General features: G+C 37.7%; 1 long non-coding RNA gene across 1 annotated transcript in view; it reads right to left on the minus strand.

Annotated features, from left to right (window-relative positions):
* Positions 1-457: 457 nt before the first annotated feature.
* The window catches only part of LOC122824062, a 47,747-nt gene continuing 27,817 nt past the window's right edge, over positions 458-20,387 (minus strand). The window contains exons 2-9 of the long non-coding RNA XR_006369444.1: positions 17,932-19,336; positions 15,661-15,721; positions 15,079-15,181; positions 10,140-10,210; positions 5,963-6,020; positions 5,787-5,877; positions 1,517-1,644; positions 458-881 (exon numbers count right to left, since the gene is read on the minus strand). This is a non-coding gene — a long non-coding RNA (uncharacterized LOC122824062). The remainder of the gene's footprint in view (positions 882-1,516; positions 1,645-5,786; positions 5,878-5,962; positions 6,021-10,139; positions 10,211-15,078; positions 15,182-15,660; positions 15,722-17,931; positions 19,337-20,387) is intronic.

A 20,387-nucleotide genomic window follows, 5' to 3' on the forward strand; every position in this document is an offset into this window, starting at 1 on the left:
TCCACCAAATATTTATTTCTGAACTGTTCCTGAGTTAAAACATTAGTACTGTTATTTCTAAATGAATATAAATGTATTTTCTTTGCATTATTTGTGGTCTGAAAGCACTGCATCTCTTTCACATTTTCTGTAAATAAATAAATAATCATCAGTACAATTTCCAAGCAAATGTTTGCTTGGAAATTCGGAGACATGTTGTTAGTAGTTCATGGAATAAAAGAACAATGTTCATTTTACTCAAACATATACCTATAAAGAGTGAAATTAGAGAACTGATCATTTTAAATGGTCTCTTAATTCTTTCCAGAGCTAGATTTAGTTTCGCTTTCCTTTGACCTGTTTTATGTCTGGTTATTTCCATTTCGATTTAAAGATTTTTTTCGCTACACATTGCGTTTCTGTATCTTTGTGCAGGCTTTTTCCTCTTACATGTGTTGTCTTGTGATGTACAAATGACTTACTTGGTTAGGTGGTGAAAGATTTTATTGCAAAACCTAAAACTTACATGTCACAAAAACCAAAGATTTTGTATATATTTTAGAAGGTATCCCAGTCCACCACCTTTAGATACCATTAAAGGGATACCAGCACTGATGATCCTCTCCCAATTATGCGCTCTGGTCCTGTCCTGTTTGTGGATGAGCCAAACCACTCAGTGATGGATGTGCACAGGAAAAAGAAGAAGTCCAGCAGCTCCTTCAGTAGGTTGTACTTCTTGTAACCGTCTCTGCTGGGATTTCTTCTGAATAGTGTCAATGTGTGAGGACCACAGAGATAAGATGGTTCCAAAGTAACTAGAAAAAATCTTCAGAGTTGTTCAGGACGAGAAAGCAGAGTTGATGACGTTCTCTGAAGTCAGCCGTCATCTCCACCATTTTAACCTATCAGTAGACAGATAGTAAATATTAATAGTAATAGTAATAGTGTTTGTATAGCACATTTTTGGCTATAAGGCAATTCAAAGTGCTTTATCTAATTAAAAGGAACATAAAGCAACAAGAAAAAACACTTAAGAAAAACAATAGCAATTGGTTATTAACCAAAAGCGAGTATAAAGAAATGACATTTTAGCCTTGATTTAATGGACGCCAGTGTTTCAGCAGTTTTACAGTTTTATGGAAGTTTGTTCCAGATTAGAGGAAAATAAAAACTAAATGCTGTTTCTCCATGTTTGGTTCTAGTTCAAGGGTTGGCAAATAGACTAAAACCAGAAAACTTGAGAAAGCTTTTGAATGTATTTTGGTCTTTAGCCACTCAGTGACTTATAAACAAACAAAACTATTTTGAAGTCTCTGGTCTGAGATGTGCTTTGTTTTTGCTAGTTTTAGTGAGAATTCAAGCTCAGTCTGGATCAGTCTGGCTTTTTAGGCGGATCTGTGACGACACCGTTGTAGTAATCAATGCAACTAAAGATAAACACATGGAGAAGTTTCTCTAGAGCTGACTTGGACATTAGTCCTTTAATCCTAGAAATGTTCCTCAGGTGATAGAAGACAGACTTTGGGATTGTTCTTACATGTTTCTGGAGGCTCAGGTCAGAGTCCATCATTCAGCTAGAATGATCAGTTGCTTGATCAGTCAGAGAGAAAGACGTTCTGCAGTCTCCTTATTATCCACTTCATGGTGAATCTGAGCTCCATCCATCTGAAAAAAGATTCAAATCACCTAAGAAGGACCAACACATGGAAAAACAGTTCTATTACTGAGGCCTTTATTCAGATAAGTCTGAATGCGATTTGGCTTGACTGGTTTCTCATTTTAGTTTGATGCATTTAATTGATATTTGTGTTGATGCTTGAGGTTGTTTTTCATGTTTTTCATCTGGCTACAAGGCAAATTTTCATACAGGGACAATATTAAAGTAATACTGATATATTATATTACAATTTGTTGGTACTTTTTTTAAGTGCTCACAGTTGTTTTTTTTGTTTTGTTTTTTTTACAACTGATCAATATTGTTGTGGATAGTCATTTGACACATTTTGGCTTAAATAATGTAACACTCATTTTAATCATCAGATATTTTCCAGGTCTTTGTAGCTATTAAAAGAATGTGCATAACTGTATGATTGCTTTGCATGACTCAGTTCATTTGTGGCTTTCAGTAAGTCCAAGACTTTCCTGTAAAACATTAAAGCAGCAGTTTTTTTTTTTAGTTTTTTTTTTTATGTTCTTCAAAGATTGTCTTGGAACATAGAGTACAAACAAGTTAGTCATCGTTTTAAGGTTTTGCACAAATTTAAATTTTTTCGCTGTTAAGTTTTTAAGAGAAAACTTTTGGACAGGATTCCACGAATGACGTCGAAGATTGCAGATCAGAGCTCAGCTGAGGTGGCCTTAAGCCCAAAAACCAGAGGCATGGAGCTATTCCTGTCCAAAGTTAGTAATGAAATGCATACTTGTGTGCACAGCAGAGATAGAGAAAGCCCTTCATGTTCCCTTCATCCAAGAGTCTCCTCCTCTGTGAGCCAACACAGCCAGCCATTCACTGTCTGTCACACTGGCGCACATGATCCTCACAACCACAGCCATCATAATCAGCCCATTAACAAACATGGTGGCAGATTATAGCAGGACTTCATCTCGTGGCTATGACTGCGCACAAAGACAATACTTGATTTATTCAGTTTAAATAAAGAACGGTCCTTCATGAGGTCAACAGCATTATTCCCCTGCAGGCATTACTGAGGAGAGGACCTTTTACTACGCGTTGATTCATAAAATTCTGCGTTGTAGCTGACCTTTTTTTTCTACTGCATCTGATCTGCTGATAGTAAAAAGAGGAACTGTGCATTAATTTTGTGTGCCGTGATGTTTGCACTCTGTGAACCCAGCCTCCTCTGAGCCTGAGCTGTCATTTGTGGATGTGCATGATTCTATGCTGCTTTGCCACAACTATACTCAGCCCATACAACAAAAGCTAGATCAGACATAAACGCCACCAGGCTGAAAATTACAAGCTTCCACTTGTGGTTTCTCAATGTGTGTGTGCGAGAGAAAAGACGTCACAAGGGACAGAGCAGCTGCCTCTCACTGTGTCCTCATTGTCTCCACTGAGACTCCACAAATCCAGTGAACCGCCATTATCCAGTTAAATGGACATAATAAGGCTGCTGGAAGCATTATTAGATCAGGAAGTCCTGTGATGTCATGTTTAAGTGCAAGGAAAATCTCTGACCTAAATCTAAAAGTGTTTCTCAACTTCTTTCTCTGAAAAGGTCACCTGACACCAAGAGTTCAAAATTTTTTTTTTTTTTTTTTTTTTTTGGCGGGTTTCTTAAGCTGTCATTGCTTTTTCCTACCTGAAAGAAATTTTCCCCCAAACACTTTTGAACAGTGTTCATAACCAGTACATATTTTTAGATGTTTAAAAAGAGAAACATCTAAAAATGTATTTGTTAAAGTTAAAATCTCACATTCAGTCAATCATTCCGCAACTAACCAACCAACCAAACAAACAAACAAAAGCAATAAAGGCTTTTCTTTATAATGTGATAAAAAAGAGAACTTATGTTATAAGTAAAGCAGATTGTTTTAGTTAATTTATAATCTAGAGCCAAGAAAAATTAAGTGGTGGAGCTCCACCAGTGTTGTTTAGTTAACATTTCCCCCAGCTCTTAAAGTTGTGTCTTGGTCCATCTTTGGATCCCATTACTTGGGAAGTCATAAACCGGGTCACTCGGTTGTGATTTAGGGAACTTTGAGATTTCAAACTATCCAAAAAGATGTCACTGTGTTTTATTGCTCCCTCTGAATGCCAGATAGTATATTTGCACTGTTATCCCTTCATTTGTTTGTTATTTTTGAAAGAAATGTTTTCCAAATACATAAAAATCAACATACATGGATCCTTAAATTAAGATGTCTACCTTTTGGCTCTGTTCCTGCCTCACCAAGACAGACCACATCTATCCTCCTTCCAGCTCCATCCTCTCTCTACTCATGCTCAAGACATCAGGAACATTAACTCCAACTTGAAATTGACTTACTAGGGCAGAGGGAGTGATCTACTTTTTTCCAATTCAGAACTGAGACCTCATAAATCACTTGAGCACACTTTGAAATTCAGAGCTTTAAGACCCTAACAGAGGCACACAAGCCACAGAAAGTCCAAATAAAGACAATCAGGAGGTTCAAAGAATTAAAGTGTTGAAGTTGTAAATAACTAATGTCTAATAGGCATTTATCCTCCACCTCCTAATGTAATAGATTGTCCACTATGAGTCACACTGATAAATTGAGAATCTATTTAGCTATATCCTTCCGAAACTAATCAGTAGGAGTTGTTCCTTTCCACTGTTTCCACATGCTTGCTAAGGATGAGGGATTATTGCAATACAATCAGCCGTCCAATGTGCATAACTTTTCGACAACTGAATTGGACAGCACTGCATTTTAAATAGGACAGAACTGTACTGTGTTTAACTGAATTTGAATCCATCTATATGACTGCATTCTGCAGGACTGAGAATTAGATCCACTTGTCTTGTAAAGCAGATCTAATCCTGATCAAAACCACTGTATGGTGAGATAATGAGCTCATAGTGTAGTAATGAATTTCCACTCTAGTATTGCACTGTTGGAGTTCAGATTACAGCATCAGAACCTGACATGCATGTTGAATGTCAGCTGAATTTGAATCCATCTATATGATTGTATTCTGCTGGACTGAATTGGATCTGCTTGTCTTACAAAACAGTGTTTATGTCTCTAAATCAATACAAATATCTGCATATCTCTGTCTATCTCTAACTATCTGCTGCTTAACATTTAAAGGTCGTTGCAAGCTCCACTATGTAAATATTTTTGACTGTGGGGCAGTCAATGGAAATACAAGGTGTGTATTAGCTGTAATATGAGTGGACAGTTTGTAGTCAGGGTGATCTCACTGAAACTAAAACCACCACCATCCCTGCTTAATGATTAAAACCACTGTATGGCGAGATAATGAGCTCATAGTATAGTAATGCATTTCCACTCTAGTGTTGCACTGTTTGGGTTGTTTACTCCTTTAAATACCAGAACCAGGGTTCGGATTGCAGCTTCAAAAGCTGACCTACATGTTGTCCAACTGGCCCAGTCTTAAACACTTTGGTGGTTGTCTGCTAGGTAAATTTTGTCAAGGTAAACTTTTAAAAGTCTTGATCATTTACTGTTTCGACATAGAAGGTAGTTGGTTTCGTATCTGCAGTTGTGAGGAGTGATTCCTGAAGTCAGGACACAAAGATGCATTTTAAATTTATTTAATCTTCTAAAGTTGGTACAAAACTTTGAACTTTTCTACTCTTGCTCATTTTATAACCACAAACTTTAATATGTATTTGGATTTTATGTGGAAAAAACCAGTGTGCAATTCTGAAGTGAAAGAAAAGCTTGTTAAAATTGCTTACAAATGAAAAGAGAGACATTTGTGTATTTCTGTTCAGCCTCCCTGCATCAAAACATTGTAAAATCGTCTTCTGGTGTAATTACAATTGTACGTCTTTTGCGGGCTGAAACCATTGTGTTTTTGGAAAGCAGCTCAAGCTCAGATGGTTGAGTATTGCGTAATATTCTCTATTCAATTTAGATCAAGGATATTCTAACACATGAGTGTGTTTTGATCAAAAAACATTCCATTGTTGCTATGTCTGCATGTTTAGGATTGCTCATTATGTTTCCACCACCATGCTTCAAGGTCACGGGAACATGCACCACCATGAAGGTGATGTGCAGTTCATGTAGGTGTGTTTGGGTTCGCCAAACGGTGTGCAGGCTGTGGGTGTGTGTGGACATGTACCTCCTACCTTCTCTCTCTCCAGGGTGTGACAGCTGCATTGGTTGCAGCTGGAGCTCATCAGGCAGCAATCAGGAGTAGTACTTAGAGGAGCGGTTTTCCTGAGGAAGACCACAGATGATTCATTCACTTCTAGTAGTAATGGGGCCTGAAGTAAACACTTGTTTTTGACTTTCACCTACTTACTTCCAGTCAGTTTTTACGGATTCCTTCATAAGTCATTCTGCCACTCAACAGGCCTTTCCTGGAAAGAAACAAAAGGAAACAATTATCTCTGTCTAGTGGAATTCTTCATCTTTTGCTAATTTAATTTATTTATTATTTCCATCAATTGATTTCTTTTTGCCACTCTCCCATAAAGGCCAGACTTGTGGGAGGCATGGCGTTTTTTTTGTCTGGTCAACAGATTCTGCAGCTTATCCAGTTGGGTTTATTCTTGGAATAAATATCACACAATTGGATTCTAGTTACAAATTAGGTGACTTCTGAAGGAAGCTAGCACTGGATTTTATTAAAAGAAAATTAAACTAACCAGAGGTTGTCACCATATTGTAACATCTGCATTAACTCATAGTTGTTTAGCTGTAGCACAGTTAGAGTGAGTCTATCAAACTTGCAGCTGAAGCAAAAAGGAAACTGCTGTGTTATTTTAGGGCCACACAGCAAAGAATATGATCTACATTCTTTGAAGACTAGCACTGTTCCTAGAAGTGTCAGTGAGACAACAAACATAGCAAGGACTGAGGTAAAATTAAAAGGCTCAATGCATGAGGCATTTACACGAGATACGATAGCGTTCAAGCTGCAGAGTAGTGGTTTACCGCATCAAAATGAGCATGAGCAGCTTTACTTTCTTCTTAAAATCCTGTGAAGCAACTTCCTATGCTGTTGTGCAATTTAAATGTTAAACCATATGCCTTCTCTGAGACTTTCAGCAAGAGAAAAAGGCTGTAATCGGTGCATGTTTCGTCTTTCTGTTTTCACATTCCATGAGGTGTGAAGTCCGTGTCAGGAAAATCAGCGCAGATGTTAGTTTGCTTAACCCGGCATTTACACACTCTCACAGTCTGACCCATTCCCAGAAAGAAAACCCCAGGAGGGCACCCATAAGACGAACCCACGTTGGACCAATGTCAAGCTGAAAACAGACAAATTCAGGGGAAGAAAGAAATCATGCACTCTTTGCAACCTGATCCCCCGTCGTTCGCCTTTCTCATGGCCCTGTCTGAATGCCAGCATCTGTGTAAACGCTAAGGTAATTCACTCCCTGCCGTGAGCGTGGAGGTAGCGTAAACCACTTTTCATTGCACACATCCTCTTAGATCAGCTCTGACTTCTTCCAGTTGTGTCAAGACATATCAACAGCGTTGCACTTCATAATGCAGATTAACACTTTTCAGAAGAGGAAGAATGTTTCCCCTAAAGCAGAGAAACAGAAACAGAAAATGGTTAACAGCCTGTTATAGTTTGATATTTCCCCTCTTTTCTTTTCAGAAGTGACTGACTGCTCTGCAGATAAGGGTCAGCCCCAGACACACTGTCTGAATCTAAATGACACCCTGTAAAAGCGGCGCTACCTTTCTCAACAAAAAGATATGCATATACACAGCGGCAACTTCCCCTACCAATGACTCAGACTGAAGATGCTGAACAGAATAGGTTAAGTAAAACTGAAAATTTCAATACCTAAATGATACTTTTTCCACAGCCATCAAAGGCCTCTTGGTTTTATTTCACTAGAATCAACAAATATCTTATTAGATTCTGTTACTGCTGCAGCTGCTGGGTGACAAAGGGAAATTACTTTATAACTACTGAACCATGAAAGTTTAACTCTTAACAAGAAAACAGGAGGAAGTTCTTACAAACACCTTGATCCATGAACAAATCAACTAATCGGTAAAAGTTGGAAAAAACTACAAACTTTCAGAAGAAAGTCTTTAAGGAAATTAAGTGACAGTTTGGTTGCTGCTAACGCGCTAAAAGATGTCATAAGTCAACCTGCATGAATGACTGAAGGGTTAGCATTTGGATCTACTGTATGGTGTTACACCCCAAGTATTATATATATATTATTTAGTCATCTTTTGTCTTAAAAACCAAAGTTACTCAAGGAATGAGCTTCTTTCAAGACCAAAGTGGAAGTTTCTGCAGCTCTATTTGAGGTGTTATAAAAATTGGTCGAGTAGATTTTTCACACAGTTGCCTTTCTGGTGACAAGAAAATAGACTAAAAGACCTCAAAAAGCAACTAATCACACCCAAATTAAGAAACACATAACAAACATTGGGTTATTACACTATTTTTAAGGCTTGGGAGAGAACCAATATCCACAAATAGACTCACATGGAGCAGTGAACCTTTCCAAGAGAGGTCTGTCTACCAAAATCACTCCAGAGTGCAGCAACTACTCATAGAGGAGGTAACAAAATAACCTAGCACTGAAGACTTCACTTAACCCAGGTAAGTTTGGTTCTCACGATTCAACAATAAGGAGACTCAGCAAAAATGGTATAAACAGTGAAATTCAAGGCCAAAACCAATGAGGACAAAAAAACACAAAGGTCCACCAAGTTTAAGACTGACAACATGGTGGTCCTGCTAAATCATGACCTGGACCATTTACCATTAGTAGTAGAACCATGAATCCTGCTTTCTGCCAGAAAAACCTGATGGAGAATGTCCAGCTATCAGTCTGTGACATTAATGCTGCCAGACAAAGAATCAAAGAACACAAGCAAGCACTCTTCTGAATACCTCAAACGAAAAAAATAAAAATAAATGGCATAACAAAAAACACATCAATGATGACCTAGTCAAAAAGAACAAATCAAAGTTTCTCCATAGTAATGTAAAATACTCATTGGTAGTCATCCAAACTAGTTTGAAATAACTGAGATCACAGCAGAGACGTTTGGCCATAAAGCACGGTACTAAGTTTGGTGCAACATACCATACCAAGTGTTAAGCTGTGTGGTGGAGGTGTGATAACTCTGGTTTATTTTTAATCCACAGGACCACAGCTTCACCAAACTTGGACAATTACAGATGGAACATCCATGTTTCACATGTGTACAAGCTGCTCATTCCCCTTCCCTTCGTCCCTCCTATGGTACAGCTTCTTTCTGATAGCAGAGCCTGTCGTGAATGCTCAAGCTAGTTAGCATAGCCACCGATGACGGCAGATAAACAGATTTCGTGGGAAGTTTAATTGTTTCTGTCCCATTAGTACACATAGCTGAGCTTACATGAGGTTGATTGACAGCACTAAGTCACTCCTGGCTCTGATTGGTTGTTTCTGCCATTTCTTCAGATGGTAACAGTAGCTCAGGAAGAAGGTGGAGGATTTGTCTCATTTCACGAAATCACAGCATGGTGACAGTTTTAACTAATATGCAAAAAATATATTTTTTTAAATAAAAATTACCTGCTGCAGCTTTAACTTCTGTACACTGACCGAAGTTAAATTCCTTGCCTGTGCCCACAGCTAATAAAGCTGGTTGTTATTCTGATCCTCTGATGCTTCCAGCAGGATATTGCAACATGCCACAAAGTTCAGATCCTCTCAAACTGATGTCCCGAACATGGAAACCAGTTTGAGACAACAGAGCACCTTCGTGATTTGGTAATTCACATATCAACCTGAACCAAACTCTAAAGAAAGTTTCTGAAATCTTATTGAGTCTTGCCATGAATAACTTCAGCAGCACCTTGACCCCTTCTGCTTCGACAGCAAAAGGAGTCAAGGAATCCAGCAGTAAATTTTAGTGACTATAAATGATCCAGGAAGAAATATGGCTGTAGTAGAGCCTGATACCTGAACGCCACTTAAGACAGAACGCAGCGACCCACATTAAAAACGACTGGAACGACTGGGATTGTACTTGCAGATGAAATCCAATCTTAATTCCTTCATAGTTTAAGAGTGAAACACAAACTAGAGAGGCTCAGTAGAAGAGGGTGTACCAGTCTATATTTCAGTTTCCTTGAATGAGCAGGGAGGAGTAACTGAGCCTTTTAATATAACCCCATCAGAGTTCATCCAGAATGACAGCTCAGGAGACTGAGGCTTGGTGTGTATCCGCAGGGTGTTTACTCTAACCATTAGGCTCACTTTCAGTCGTATAATAACACTTTCTTTGATTAAATGTCTGCTAATTTTACAGCCTGTCTGTCTATCCTTAGTAGTAATTTAAAATAAAAGTACCCTGTGATGGAGAATGATGGAGCATGATTCCTGGAAAGCGCCTTCCCAAGATGTGAGGAGGGAAAAAAAGTCAGGAAGTAGCTGCCTGTGTGAATGTTCAGCTTTTTCAGCGCAGTCTTGCACAAGCGTCCTGGGAACGCAGAGGTAACGGCTCACCTGCAACAAGTCGGGACTCTTTTTAATCTGCAGTTTCTTTGCTTCGGGGGGTTATGACAGCTCACATGTGACTGAAAAAAAAAATGAAGATGGATGAGATACAATGTACTGCGCTGTTGTAACTCATGATGAGATAAGACTTTGTCACAGACAAAAATAAAGGACACACGTGCGTATGTCCGCACATGGGTGTAGTGAAGCAGATCCTTTACATAAAGGGATTAAATGACCGGCAGTCTGAGCAGTTATTTTAATTGAAGATTTGCTGATGGAGACACTTTAGAGGCTTAATGGACTTTTCTATTTTTACCCCCAGCACACCCTCACAGACCTTTGGTAGTAAAAATAGTCAAAGCAAAGATGAATTAATGTCATTATAACCAATAAAATATAACTACTTCGGAGCCACCTAGAAAGCTTTAGTGGTGAGATTTCAATTAGCTGCATCTGATCCTGTATTTCTGCACACAAAACCTCAAAATCGACATTGTAAGAGAATGGTAAGTTGAATGCATGAGCACCATTTTAGGGGAGTGCAAAAGGAACTGCAATGTGCATTTTGCAATCTCAGAATGTGCCGCTGCCTGCTGTTGCGGGTTGACAGAACAAATTTGTGAATGAAGTTCCCGCCATGTATGGTTGTTAGGACAAGAGGAACAAGGAAACCGAGTGTTTCCTCTCTTTGGTTTCAGCTGTTGAATTTTCTTGTCAATGAGATTCGCAAAGGCTGAAAGCTAAGTTTACTACACTGTCTGCATTAATAGATATCCTGCTTCAGCAACATACTGAGATCAAGGAAATCAAAAATATACAAGCTTCTGCAGTGCAGCAACAACACATATCAGGCAGTAACCATAGTTTCATGTAAACTGTCCAAACCTCTAATAGTTCCTGTTTCTATGTGAGTCACACTCTTTGTTTCTCAGCTTCAGAAACCACTCCGAATAACAGTCTACAGTCTAATAACACGAATGTCTCCACTTACTTTTATCACAACTGTCATCCACCACTGTGTTTTAAAGCTAAGAGGAATGGTGGCAGCATCAGCCTCAGAGACTGAGTTTCAGGTATACTGCAAACTCACCGCTTTGTACCCCTAACATTAATATATGCAACCAGTTGAGTCAGAAGGCAACTTTCCCTCTTGGTGTACAGTAAAATCACAAGCTCTGACAGATTAAAAGCACACAGGATGTTTCAGAAGCCTTCTCACTATTGCTATTATTTTAAATAGCTAAGTAATATAAAAAATTAATATATTTTTCAAGGTACTAAATCTGGCAAAGTGCAACTTTGACAAAGTTGAGTCATCCTTACACAAACAAGGCATTTAAAACAAAACGAGAAGGAAATCCATCCATCCATCCATCCATCCATCCATCCATCCATCCATCCATAACAATAATAATAATAATAATTCCAATCCTCATCAGTAACCTAATTAATAAAAGTAAATTATTAAATTACTATAAATAAATATATTTAATAAAATCAAACCTCTAGATACAAATAACAAAAAGCTAACAATTACAAATCAATAAACCTGAAATATTCTAATCCCTTAACATAAGAATTAAATTAAAATAAAAAATAAAATAAAATAAAAAGCATTATCATAATTAATAAATTTTATCAAATCAAGTCCATCCACAACATAAACAAACATATAAGTAAATAAAATCCAAATAATAAATAAATTAACTAAGGAGTCAAAAAGTTATTAAATGTTACTTAAAACAACCTGTGCTCATACATAAACCCACAGGTGAAATAATAATAGCATGTTGATTGTTGCATACAATGCAATAGATTTTGCTATTTTACAACAAAACAAGCTACTCTTCCTGTTTTGGCACAAACATCAGCTCCCTGACATCATCACCATATCGGCAGCATTCAAGAGTCAATACTCCAAAACTCTGCTCCAGGAACACCCTCTATGTTTTTCACATTTCAGTGGTCAGAATTGTTTCTTCTTCACATTTGCAGAAGAGAATGAGGTTAAACTTATGGTTCCCTGGCCATTCACCCGTGATGCCTGAATGACGCAGGTTTCATCATCTGCAGCAGTCCATGGTGATGAGCCTCCGCGGCTGACTGCGTGCAGTCCAGAGATGTGTGACCACGCAGGCTGCAGCCTGAATGAGGACAGTGCTAACAACAGGTTGCTGCTATCCACATTTAGACAATTTATAGCTTAGGGAGCACAAAGTGCATCAAGTTTTGGTCAGAAACCACTAAAACATCTGCCCTTTTCTCTTTTGATTTGACACATCATTGCACACTTTAGGATAAAGTGTTAACTTTAAATCCACAGCGTGACTGACTGCCAAATAGCATAACTCCAAATAAGTGGCTACAGAATTATATGGCTCTAAAACTTAAATCTTCAAACATAAAGCCCAGCTGTCCGATGTGTCCTTATTAAACCTGCTGCTGGAAATACAGCAGCAGGTTTTAATGCTTTAATGCTGCCTTTTTATGAAGAACAAACACCACCAAAATGCAGGAACGCAGCAGACAGGTCAGGAAGAAAGTCACTGAGAAGTTTATAGCAGGGTTAGGTTAAAAAAACAACATGCCAAGCTTTTAACATTTTGTGGAGCACTGCTCCATCCATCACCTAAAAATGTATAGTAAAAAACACATTCCTTGTGTGAAAAATAAATCCTATAAATTTCTGATGCAGGTCAGGGTTGATGGGAAAACAAAATCCCAATCAAAGCAGCAGTATGTAACTTTTACAAAACTGTGTTTTTACATATTTCCTAAAACTGTCACTGTTTCCCGACAGCATAATCTGAAACAAACAATTTGTGAAAAAAATCCAGCTCCTCTACCTCCTCCCTGCAGTCCTATTGCCATCTGCAGAAATACACTGTATTACTGTCAATCATGCTTATGTAAATACTGCTCACACATTCTCTCTGCTACATTGCAGCTCCTCCCCACAGTGAAACCTACCACGAAACAAATAGACTAGTTAGTATAGCCACTGATGATGATGGACGAACAGTTTTCCTGCAATGTTAAGTTGTTTCCCCACCAGCAAACTGGCAATCTTTAGCTTGAACATGGGTGTATGAAAATGTGTGAGTACCATGTACATGAGTGTGATTGACTGCACTAAGACCTTCCTCTGGTTCTGATTGGTTGCTTCTGACCTGGAGTAGTGTATTTCTGCAAACGGCAGTAGGACCACAGGGAGGAGCCATTATCTCGTCTGACATCATAATGTGCCTGACATTATGATGAACATAGTGACATTTTGACATATATATATGAAAACAAAAAACAGGTTTTACAAAAGTTCCCTGCTGCAGCTTTACGAGGTTCAAACACATTGTTTGTGGTTGTAATGACCCAAAATGTGAAAAGGTTATTTTGCAAGGTTTTATACATAGTAGAATGCTGTAAAATAATACATTCCTGCAAATCCTGCTGGCTAATAAAAATAGCCACTAGCTGCTGTTCTGTATATAAAATCCTGCAAAATGTTTCCCACAAGTTGCAGAAGAAAATTGGCAAATAAAACAATATATTAAGCAACATTCTTAGTGACAGAGAGTAAATCCTTTAGGCTCTGTCTGAATGTCAAAACATATACAAACCCCAATATAGGTAAGTTGTTTCATGCTATATACTGTTTGAGATAAACACTGCTGCAGATATACTTAAATGTAACATACTTTTTGCATCTTCTGTGCATTACACAGCAGATGCATTGATGCATTTCCAGTTGCATCAATAACAATTGATTAAAACTGTGAAATGCATGTTTGAATTGTGGAGTGGAGAAAAAGCAGATTACATCATCCAGAAAATTTTCTCTAGCTGTGTGTGTTCATGAGAAACAGCTTCATAAAAGCAGAAAAAACAAACATTCAAAAAAAAAAAAAAATCAACAACAAAAAAGAAGCAGGTGAGAAGTTTCACCTGATCTGAGCCCTGCAGGCAGCGGCTGTGACACGTGATGTGCAAACTAGGTTGAACGCCTCTCACCTCTTGGTGTTAAATGCAAACAATGCCACTGGTGGAGCCCAGCCAGCATGTGTGTGTGCAGGCGTGTGTCTGCGTGTGTGTGTGTGTGGCGGGGTGGGAGTTTAACAAGTGAGTCGATAACTGAATGGGAGAGAGCAGACCGCTGGCGCTGTTGAACAAACAGAGCAGTCACATCAAAAGGCTGAGGGCGTGAACACTAACGATGAAGTCAGACGTTTCCCTGAAGTAAAACACCCTGAATGATGACAATAAAGAAAGTTATTATCGTTTAGATGCATTCCTTTGAACTGATTCAGGCAGGAAATAGATGAGGGTGGAAAGTCTAGATAGCCCTGGTTATGGGGTAATGTAACAGAGTAAGTGGTTATTTTACTTTAAAAGATTAACTTTGTGAAAATTGTCACAAAATGAGCATTAAATCAAATCTATTGGCAAATGCCTTTGTCCTTTACTTCACCCTAAAAATAAAAGCAAAAACTAGAAAAATCCTCGGGGAACAAAGCTAACATTAAACTTTTCGCAAGTTTATCAAGTTGTAAAACAATGGAGTCAGTTATCTATGTTTTGTCACCTCAAACGTCAATGTTTCTTTATTGCTGTTTTATGAGATACACTCCACTTGGTGAAAGCCTAAGAGTGAAATGGAAATAAAAAGGATACATGGTTTCACAAACGTTACAAGAAAAAACCCCAGAAAGTGTGGCATACATATGCATTCTGCCCCCTCAACTCAGTTAACCCTAAATAAAATACAGTACTCAGAATGGGGGAATCTGCTTAGAGGGCAATTATTAGTCATGCGTTCCACAAATCTAAACTTTATGAAAGAGTGACAATAACAAAGTTATTGTTGAAAGAAAACAAACAAGTCCTGTATGAAGATTTTTATGAAGGACACAAAACAAACCAATGGAAGAAAATGTTTTGGAGAACTTACCTAAAACTCTGCACTACTCTGAACACATCGTCCCCATGGTCACAGATGGAGGTGGCAGCATCATCATGTGGGGATGCTTTTCTTCAATAGGGATGGGCCAGTTCTGGAAGAAAAAAAATGTTAGAATTTGCAAAAGATTTGAGACAACAGGACAACAACAATAAACAGCAAGAGTTAAAGAATGGCCCAGTCAAAGTTCAGTCTAATTGAGAATTAATGAGTAGATGTGAAAAATATTTTTCAGAGATGCTCTTCAAGCAATATGATTGACTTCAGCTGTGTTGCATAGAAGAATAGAGGAATATTTCCAATTAGACATAAACAAGTTCACTTAGGTCATAACCAAGATATTTACATATGTCACAACTTTCCACAAACTTTTTAAGATTTACTAAGACAAATCTTTATGGGTAGTTAAAAGGTCAGGACTGAAATACATATGAACATTTCTTAAAAGGCACGTCAGTAAAAACAACAGCATATTATCTGATGAGGTGTCATAGTGGTGGGAAACTCAGCCAACCTTTACCAGTTGTCTTTGTGCTCTGCTTACTGGGTGGACATCCCCACTTCATTCATTACCTGAAGTCCTGCAGCAGCTATGTGTGGGTTGTGACGCCTGACAGCACATTCCTGTACAGCACTGAAAAAAGAAAAGAGAGTGGGAGTTGACAGAGGTTTATTTTAATGAGCTTTATGTTTGTTTAACCTCCTTCCTGCACCTCCAGATCCCAACATGAAAGCGAGCAGAAGTCAGAATCAAAAAGCTTGACCTGGCACAGTGTGTGTTCGCATGACTCTTCTCAGAACAGGCAAAAGTGCCCTGGGTGAGTGTTTTCCAAAGAAAGTTCAATCATGCAAAGGAGGGACCAAGGTACAAGAGAAAGGGTGATAAAAAGTGACATGGAGCAATATCCGGTCTAATGAGCTTTGCTTTGCTCAGCTGACCACATCTAAGAGTTTCTGGAGGTTAGCCAAAGAAAAGGTTTTTAAAGTCTATTAGATGGCTTACACCTGGTGTACTGCCAAACCTGAACAGTCAAATGACCACAAACCAACTAAAGAACAACTTCAATCTCTTTGATATAAACTGTGATCAAAAGTCACTTTAGCATAAGAACTCCATGCTAATAATTTACACAAAACAAGCTTGTCAAATTTTACAAAATGTTACAAATCCGGTTTTTAGGAACCAGTAAATGTAAACGAGTTTACTTAACAATCTAAGCTAGGGTCGCTTATCTAACTTAGCTTATCTAACGTATCTTAGATAAGCTAAGTTAGCTTAGCATTAATATTCTTAATGATGCATCCAATAATATAATATTTTTCCCACTTTTCGACTTAAAAAGTATGACATAAGATATTAAAGCATTACTAGCAGCATATGATTATTAAATTCATCTGGGCTAGTTACATGTTTTTGCTTGATTAGATAAGTGAGCTTAGCTATATTAGCTATTGTGACCTAGCTTTAATTTGTGCACCATTTAGCATAAAATCAAAATCTAGTATAACTTCTAAAAAGTTTGTGTTTTGAAGGTCAATATTCAGCCTGTTTATCTGTAACTTGACTTTGATGTTCTTCAGTTTTGTTTCTTATTGGTGTTACTTAGGGGATTTTTTTTTTTTTGCTGAACATTCGAAGTTTGAGCTAAAACCAAAACAAGACATGGTTTTCCCCAGTTTCAGTTGAATACTCTTCATATCATTATGTGTTAATTTTCAGACCAATATGAATTACAGAAATTAAGTTAAAACTTCAATGACTCATGCTTAACTTACTTGAGATAAGAAAAGGGAGTGGGAGTTCAATTTAAAAAGTGAAATACCTTTAGTATTTTTTAAGTTTAATAACAACAGGTTTTAGCCAATAATTGTAACCCCTGTTTTCAAAGTGAACCATATCCACTTGTTGATGATAAAGGGGAAGGTAATGGATAATTTAATAATAAAGTTTGGATATTAATTATCTGAATTTGCAGTTTTAAGGCAGTAATTAGTTTAAGAAGCCGGATTCTTCTCTTTGTTTATAGGGAAGAGCAGAATTTATTGACACAAATGATTTCTGAGATGAGTCATTTTTTTCCTCTGCATAATGCGATTTGTAGTTTTGCCACACCACAGCGACGCCTGAACTCCCTAGGCAGACCAACGAATCCCAGAACGAAACAAAGTGATACCAGCTAAGAAAAAGAAGAATTACATTTAAAATATTAAATAAAAATGTGCTTTGGAAATATGTTTTTCAAGGATCATGAAATGTAAAGATTTTACAATTTTCAGAAACTGAAAAATAATCACAACTAGCCAGTGTTCGGATGTTTGCTTTTAAGGTGGCTACTTTTGTCTAAGCAGATTAACTTTTGAATTTGAGCTTTTTACCTTTTTTTTTTTTTTTTTTTTTTTTTTTTTTTTTCAGAAACTGTAAGGCAATAATTTCTCCTAAAGAAGTTGAGAGCCAATTCAGGGTGCATTCTTCTAATTATTACTATTACTGGTGGAAAATAGTTAAAACTCATTAACAGTATATATTTTTATGCTTGTGTCTAAATCCTCAGTCTTTAATAAACTTATTTCACTCTACTTGTTACTGTATAGAAAGTAGCATAAAAACAATCCCATTTCTACTTTTCCAACTTCCAGTATAAGCTAGCTGTGCTGCAGCACTGAAGTTAGCTTGCGTGAAAAAAAATAAATCAACAAGTGGAGCTCTGAATCCAGTCATGTTATTTTTTTCCTGCCCTCCTCTTTAACAGCTTTAATAAGTTCAATTAGCATCTCTGCTTGTTTTTTTTTCTTTTTCCGCCTGCTATGTAAAGTTGAAATTAGGTTGCCATTTTCACCACTTACCACAAGGGGGAGCTGCTGTCCAGGCAGCCCTCATACCTCCACCTGTAAACAGACCGCTTCAGGCACATAATCCACTGAAGTCAACGTGACAATTAAATTTTAAGATTGAAACTGAGAGTGAAAGATTTTGTGTCGTTATTTATTCGCTGTTGTGCAGAAGAACAGTGCATAACTATTTCGGCTTAACGGTTCTCAAACTTACGGTTTTTCATTCTTTTACCTTCGGTTTCATTTTAAACATTCTCAGAAATGTTTGGGCAAATGTGTAGATTACATAACTGGGGTGTTTTCAGGATTCAAGACATGAGAAAATAACCTACTTTTGGTTTGTGGTGCACTAAACCCAGACACTGATGTGTAAGACATAAACCAATAAGGCAGTCGATGCTGTCAACAACAGTCGTAACATGCAACCTCTATCAGGGTCTAACAGCTTTACTGCATGTTTTTCCTCAACATTTTCGATGGTGTACATGCTCTGTTTCACTCACTTTTCCCCTAAATTTATCATGTTTCGCATTTATTTTGAAATATCTCATCAGACATCTAGTCAGACACTTAGTTGATGGGAATTGGTACCGCTGACTCAGCTGTTAATCACATGTAAAAACATCAACACTGAAATTCTGCAGTAAGGTGTCTTGTGGGTGTAAAATGATCTGTTAAAAAGTACAAGTGGCTCATAAGTAGAGTGAAAGGTTTTCCCCTGGCACAGTACGCAGCGCAAACTGGTCTTCAGGTGGCTTCACGGGCTTCCTTGATTAACTGGATACCACACATAAAAAAAGCAATAACGATGCTGCTATACTGGCAATTTTATTCAGAAAAGTGTGCACCTCTTTCCAACATTTAACAGTAACAAGTGCCTAAAATGAGCTACAAAAATGCTGAAAATAGGAAAAAAATTTTTAAAGTACATTGGTTTAGGATTGGCTGCAAAGCAAATCCCTCCCCTTTTCTCCTTGCGTCCATATATAGTCGTGTCTTGATTTCCAGGTCTCAAATATCAAAGTCCTCATGACCACATCAATTATACACAGCAAACCTAAATGTAAGCTAAAAAGTTTCAAACGTTCAACAACATGACCTCTGGTTTCATGTAAATAAAACACTCTGCTGGCCCTTTAAGAGCAACGTGGCAGTTGTACTACTAGGTACTTCCCAAACTCAATGAACCACAGGGGGGCCCAGTTAGGGGTGTATCTGTGTCCTGTCAAAGAAAGGGGAAGTAGGTACTATTAAAACTCATTTGTGCACGTATGCTTCTAAAAGATGCTGTGAAACTGAATCCAACACTGCCTGCTTCCATCTTTGCATCTTTCCTATTTAGTCCAAAATCCTCAATTGTGCGTTAATTGAATCCACAGTGGTGAGCTTCTGCGGCCCCTGCAGCAGCAGCAGCCGCCTGCAAGACACAGAAAAGGAGACATGTCCTGAAATGACTGTCTGCGAAAAAAAAACAACTTTCATCTCTCATAGCAGGTCACTGAGTAACACTTAATGCAAACACAATGTCTCTTTCACAATGAGTTGATTATCGTTAGAAATGCATTTGGTTTTCAGTAAACAGCGGGGAAAGATGCAGGACATGTAGCAAAGCAAAGTATACACAAAATCTATGTACAACAGTATACACGTGCTCCATTGTTATATCTTCAATTGCTGCATTTTGACCACTAAAACCTCTACAACAGAGAGCTGCAGGTTTAAACAGATTAATATTAGCACTCTAGTAATGTGTTGGTTGCTAGCCAATCCTTTGCACAAACTGCAGCCATTTTAGTTGTTTCATCTTTGGTGCATGTGTCCTGATAGGATACTAGCCAGTTAGCAAAAGCTCCAAACTGCTATAAAACAAGTCAGAATCAAATCATGAGCCTACAAATCAGAGGAGGCAGCTAAAAAGAACTCAGTCTATTGGTTGAGACTGAGTGATTTATATTGATACTTTTACAATTTCATAAATATAGTTTTGAAAAGTACATTAACTTACATTTAGTACTTTGATTACATTATGTTTTTTTTTACAGTGCTTTGAAAAAGTCTTTGCCCCCTTACATGCATAAATCAAGTAAATGTAAAAAGTAATTTTCAGATGGGAATTTAATTAATTATAGAGGAAAAAGCCATCCAAACCTTGGCTTTTAATTGAAACAATACTGCCTCCCTGAATGTAATAGCTAATTGTGTCTGCTGATATCAAGCTTTTGTTACAACTGTGAATTAGTTTTTTACATCACTGTGGAAGAATTTTGAGCAGCTCTTCTTTCTAGATTGGTTTTACGTCATGCTAAAGCATCTCATATAGGTCTGGACTTTGACTAGGCCACTTTGAAGCACAGTTGCTGGTTTTTTTGAGGCATTCAAAGTTGGACTTGATGGTGAATTTATTGTCTTGCTGCAAAACCCAGGTGTGTGTGAGGTGATGTTCAAGAACAGACCACATGACGTTCTTC

The sequence above is a fragment of the Gambusia affinis genome, linkage group LG21 (assembly GCF_019740435.1).
Source record: "Gambusia affinis linkage group LG21, SWU_Gaff_1.0, whole genome shotgun sequence".
Classification (NCBI taxonomy): Eukaryota; Metazoa; Chordata; class Actinopteri; order Cyprinodontiformes; family Poeciliidae; genus Gambusia; species Gambusia affinis.